At 36.7% G+C, this 5,728-nt stretch overlaps 1 long non-coding RNA gene across 1 annotated transcript; it reads left to right on the forward strand.

Moving 5' to 3' along the window:
• The first annotated feature begins 573 nt into the window (after positions 1 to 573).
• On the forward strand, positions 574 to 4,547 carry LOC141647861 (uncharacterized). Its single transcript, XR_012545879.1, has 2 exons — positions 574 to 960; positions 4,334 to 4,547. It is a non-coding gene; the product is annotated as an uncharacterized LOC141647861 (long non-coding RNA).
• The last annotated feature ends 1,181 nt before the right edge of the window (positions 4,548 to 5,728 follow it).

Consider the following 5,728-nt stretch of genomic DNA (forward strand, 5'->3'; position numbering starts at 1 on the left):
GAAATTGACCATCTTCTAGTCTTTTATAAATATTTAGGAAAATTACCAGACATCTTTTTTCTTTTAGTCTCCTTGAAATTGACCATCTTAATTAATTATTTTAAGGAAATTGACCATCTTAATTAATTATTTTATTTTAAGGAAATTGACCATGTTTAGGGAAATTACCAAGCTTCTATATAATTTAATTTTAACCCAAACTATATAATATTTGCATTTAGATCCCTTAATAGGGTCCATCACATGGTGCTATTGATTTAAAACTATATAGTATAATTAATTTGTATAACTTTCTTTAATTATATTGAAGTCCATTGGTTTCTGGATTTAATATATAGTATTGATATGAGTAAATTATCATTTAGGAAATATAAGTAAGATATCGGGATATTTCTGTAACATAAAAGCAAATGTTGGATTATTTTTGTTAAAATCAAAAGGTTGGGTTATTTTCACAATATTTGACAAACGTTGGGTTATTTATGTTAAATTTACCTCTAATTTAATTGTATTAATTTTCGCAATATGCATTTAGGTCATTGACAAGGTACCTTTGATAAAACCCTGATGTTTATTTGAGGAAGAACAGGAAGCCATCAAAGAAAATACTGTAGATGTTAAGAAGAGGAATAAGCAGCATGAGTGGATTAGCAACAAGAGCAAACAGAATAAGGGCAAAATTGCAATCAAGTCTTGAAGCAAGTATTCTTGAGATTGAAGATGTTTCCCATCAACATGCTGGTCATGCTGCTATGATAGGCAACACTTCTGATGAAACCCATCTTAATCTCAAGATTGTTTCCTCTAAATTTGAGGGTCTTAATCTTGTTAAACGACACCGTATGGTCTATGATCTTTTATCTGATGAGCTTCAATCTGGCCTTCATGCTCTCTCTATCAATGCCAAAACTCCTACTGAAGTTTCTCCCTGAATGATTTTTAACCCTAATCAATCTTTATGTGAGTTTTCCCATCTTTACAATGCTTTTTTGTTTCTTTATTTTTTATTCGAGTGGTTTGCTGTTTGTAGCACTAATTAATTAATGGTTATTAGACCCGTTTCACGATTACGTTTCGATGCTGTAAAACCAAATGCTATTAACCTAGAAACTTCTTAGAATCTACCCACTATAGGTTTTTATGATGTTGATGTATAACCCGATATATATGCAACAGTTTGATATAATTGATAATGAATTGCACAATTACAATGTATTTAATTTTATAAGGAGACAAGTGCTGGGTTGACACAACATTGAGATTGGTTGCTATGGAACTTTGGTTGATGAATGAATTGAGCGGACAAAGGTTAGTAAATGGGATAATGTAGGTATACGAGCCCTGATTACTTTAAATATAATGTAGAGAAATGGAAATGTTGGATAGATTTTGAATGAGAGGAGATTTGTTTGTTTATGAGGTTCATATTGACAAGATAATGTCAAGTCTCCCCTGATGGAATATTTTGCCATGACTATACAAGTATATGATTATAGTGCGGGTTGGGTTTTGTCATTTTAGTGGTCTATTTTGGTGATGGCAATTTTGATGGTGGCCAAGAGGACGATGGTCAAATTTTGGTAGTGGTCTAGGACGGTTGTGGCCATAATTTTGTGGATGCTTTTGGTGTTTTTGCCTTATTGGTGGCCGAGAGGGCGGTGGCCTAAATAGAACATGAGTCTATTGCTTGATTTATGTGGGTTGGAGACAAAGTTGTTGTGAGTTTGTGACATGACATGATAATGTCGGCTTGGTAAATGCCATGGTGAAGAGTTGAGGGATAAAAGAGGGTGTCAGGGTTGGTTTGGGATTTGTATCTATACAATTGCCATGAGTAGATAAATTCAGGGTGAGTGTTCATTTGTTTTTGCCAACAAAATACAGGGGTGTTTTTTTTTGTAAAAAAATAAAATATATTAAAGGATCAGTTCTCATAGATGGCATGTTGGGTTGGTGCAATTCAATGGGTGGCAGCAGAAATGGGAGTAAAAAAAGAAGTAGACCGAGGTTCTTATACCATGATAAATATGCAAGAGTTTGATATAATTGATCACAAATTCTTACATAAGACCATCTTAAGTTCAGATGACACTCACAACCCATTTAATTAATTTTAAACTGAAAGGGAGTTGTGAGATGTCTTAACTTAAGACCGTCTTAAGTAAGACCTACTGATAATTGATAATGAATTGCACAATTACAATGTTTGGTAGATTGGCTATTTAGTATTTATACAATAGAGAAATAGAGAAGGGTGGTTACTAGTATACATATACACATCTCTTCATCTAATATTATCCTTAACAAAACCGCCATACACACAGATGTGATTTACTATTAGGAGTTAATAATAATGAGACAGATGTCTGTACTAATAATACGAAGAAATTGTGTGGCCTTCTAAACATGGCACCAACTGTAGGCATTGCCTTAGTTTTAGGTAATTGGACATGAATTAGACAATGAATAGATTTGGTGCTTTGATGTCCAAGTCTGTGGTGGTGAAGTGGTGAGTATCTTGTTTGAACAATTTTGGATTCTGCATTGAAATGGGGGAATGACTATCCAATCATCTTTACATGCTACTACTGTTTTTGTGGGTTAGTGCTTTATGTGGAGAGGTTTTGTATTGTTCTTTTTTATGCAGTTTGTTCATTTGTGTGTCTATTGAAATAATGGTATAATAAATGGCTCACTAAAGTGGTTGCACTTCTTTCTCTTGTGAAATAGTGGTCCTTCGATGCAGTCCTCGACGCAATTTTCATCTTGGGTCATTCGGAAACAGCCTCTTTGTGTTGCTAACACAAGGGTAAAGCTGCATACTTCCGACTCCTCCTTACCCCGCAATTTGTGTTGTTGTTGTTGTTGTTGTTGTTGTTGAAATGAGCTTTAGATCGATGGGATTTAGCGGTCTTCTCCCAACTACGAACACATTCCTATTGTCGACATAAATGGACTCTTAGTTCCTTGAGAAAATTGTTTGCTCAATTTTCATCTTGGGTATCTTGGGTCATTTGTATTGCTGAATGTTGCCGTGCTTCTGAGACATTCTACCTGAAGTACATTTCAGGTCTGTTCTCGGCATGGTTGGCACTTTGAGAACATTGTGCCTTCAACAATTTATTAGCACTTTTAATCACATTTGAGTTTCGCATCATAATGCCAAATATCCGTACCGCCAGAGCCAAAAGTCTTCTCTAAATCGTTTTTTCGACTACCGAACATTTGTTCAACACTTCAACAGTATCTACCAGTATTTCTGTACATTTGCTGTGACCCACTCATTAATTGGCCTTACATCTTACTTCTGTTTTTAACTAATAGTGCCTTCAGTTCTGGACAATGAGAAATAATGACGGCAAGTCCATTCACTCGTTATTTGGAGCTGCTGAGTTTGTGTTTTGCATTTGTTGGTTAACTTCAGCAAGAGATAAAGCTGTAATTAGCCTACTGTTTCTGCTAGTGTGCTCGTCATTTTTAAACTTATTTGACTTCAGTGAATCAGCCTGCCTCCTCCATCTCGAATCTCTTAACATATTTTTAGTTATTACGAGAAGAATTCATTTCTCATTTACTGTCAGCAGTCATCAGGTTCATTTGATATCTTTTCTTCTATGCTTCTAGTGTGAAAATTTATGGCATGGAGGATTAGTAATTACTTGGTATATATTAAAACTAGGCGGAGAGATTGTTGCTGTAATGTACTCTATATAACCTAAGTTCCTAACATGTTGCTCAGTTAGCTCAGTACTGTTCTTTACTCTTTAAAAGTATGCTGAAAGATTTCTCCGCGGAATTCAACATCTACCAGACTACTTCCTGTATGAGTCAATTATTTGCATTTGCTTATGGGTCAAAATTTTGTATGCAAAATGGGCCTATTGTTCCTTGATACAAACTTTGTCAATAACACTAAACTCAGCTACCTACATTTCTTACCTCTACCCTTAGCTACCACTCCAGCCTTGCACCTACCACCGCACCACCCCACAACTTTTACCATGTTGAATGCTTTTTGAGGTAGTGGTATGTGCATGTCAGTGGGATGGGTGAAGGGCTGAGGTGATTTGTGTCTGGATCAGGGATGGTAGGTTAAGTCTGATAGTTGGAGAGGTAGTGGTTGGGAGTGAGGCGTGTCTGGTGATGGTTATGGGATCAATTTTCAATCTGCAACCGCGGATTAAGCTGTAACATACAATTAGCATATGCTTTCGGAAATTGGCAACGCGTAAATGTGTCTTTTGAAATTCTATCATGCTTAGTCGCTTACTGCTGCACTTGGTTTGCAATATCTTCCATGAAAGCTAATCATTGTTTGGTCTTTGGATAACAGGTAGAAGCGAGATTCAAGAATGACATTGAACTAAAAGCTCACCGCATCAAAATGAAAGGGTAGCAGTGGGCGGAAATAACTTTAAAGCATGAGTAAATTTTTCTTTTCCGTCCGTGTTGTTTCCATTTAGTTAGTGCTACTTTCAATCCTCAATAAATTGCTGTATGAACATGTTATCATATTCAAAAAAGGGTATTTACCCTGATTGGTTCCAGTTTTGTCGTTGGCAAATAATTACGACTGCCCCAAGACCTACAACAGCATGGTTTTTACTAGGCTGTTGTTCCCCGAGTCCCTGACTTTAGATCCTCTATTTCGATGAGTGATTCATTTTAGTCTCACTACATTATCTCTCTCCTCACCTCCGGTTGTTCTCCGAACGTTGACCAGATGACCATGTTAGTGAGCCTAGCTACTTGGCTATTGGAAAAAATGCATCAGGTATGATTGACTGGAGAAGAAAATGTAACAAAATCAGTATAATGGTTATGACCTTCTAGAGTGAGCCTATCTAGAATCATGATTTCAAGAATTTCAACTCTTTGGACCTATATTTGTGGATAACATCCCTAAGGTTTCCTTTGATTCAACGTTTTACTTGTGTCTTTAATTGACCAAGTCTAAAGATATCATTGTTTACAACTCAAGAAAATTTTGACGAAAATAGTGCTACATTAGATTATACGTTTTGAATTATGTAATTGCGCCAACTAAGTTATTACTCTTTTTTAAATAAATAAATGCTTGGGACGAAAAGAGTAAAGCTTACATGACAAGAGCTTAAAAGAAATAATGTGAGCGTGGTTGCACCTTGCGTATCATTCATTGTTTTTTTTTTTGGTGCGTAAGAGGGGCTTAGCCCCGATACTAGCTTCTAGCTATTACACGCGGAGTTGTGACTCCAAAGACGTCCTCCCTGAGGATAGGACGGAGTTCATTAAAAGGAATATCTAAGTGCGTAACTAAAGTACTAGCGTTGACTCCCTTGTTGGCCAAGAAATCAGCTGCTTTGTTTGCCTCTCTGAATGTGTGTTCCAGCTTAACTCTCCATTGTCCTCCTCGTATTAGCTCCTGACAGCGTTTGACGATGAATTTCAGCCCATTACTGACCAGCTGATCTTCATTGATGAGGTTAACACAAGGAGAATTGTCCATATTGATAAGGAGCTTTGAGATATTGAGGGATTTAGCTCTTTCTAGACCCGCAAGTAAGGCTAATAATTCCGCCTTCATTGAAGTGCAATGCCCACAAGAAAAGAAGTAAGCTGCAATGAAGTTACCCGTTTCATCGCGAAAAATACCTCCACCTCCTGCTGGCCCGGGATTACCTTTGGAGGCTCCGTCAGTATTTAGAAGTATCCACCCGTGGGGAGGAGGTGACCACCGGATAAATAT

The sequence above is a fragment of the Silene latifolia genome, chromosome 3 (assembly GCF_048544455.1).
Source record: "Silene latifolia isolate original U9 population chromosome 3, ASM4854445v1, whole genome shotgun sequence".
NCBI lineage: Eukaryota > Viridiplantae > Streptophyta > Magnoliopsida > Caryophyllales > Caryophyllaceae > Silene > Silene latifolia.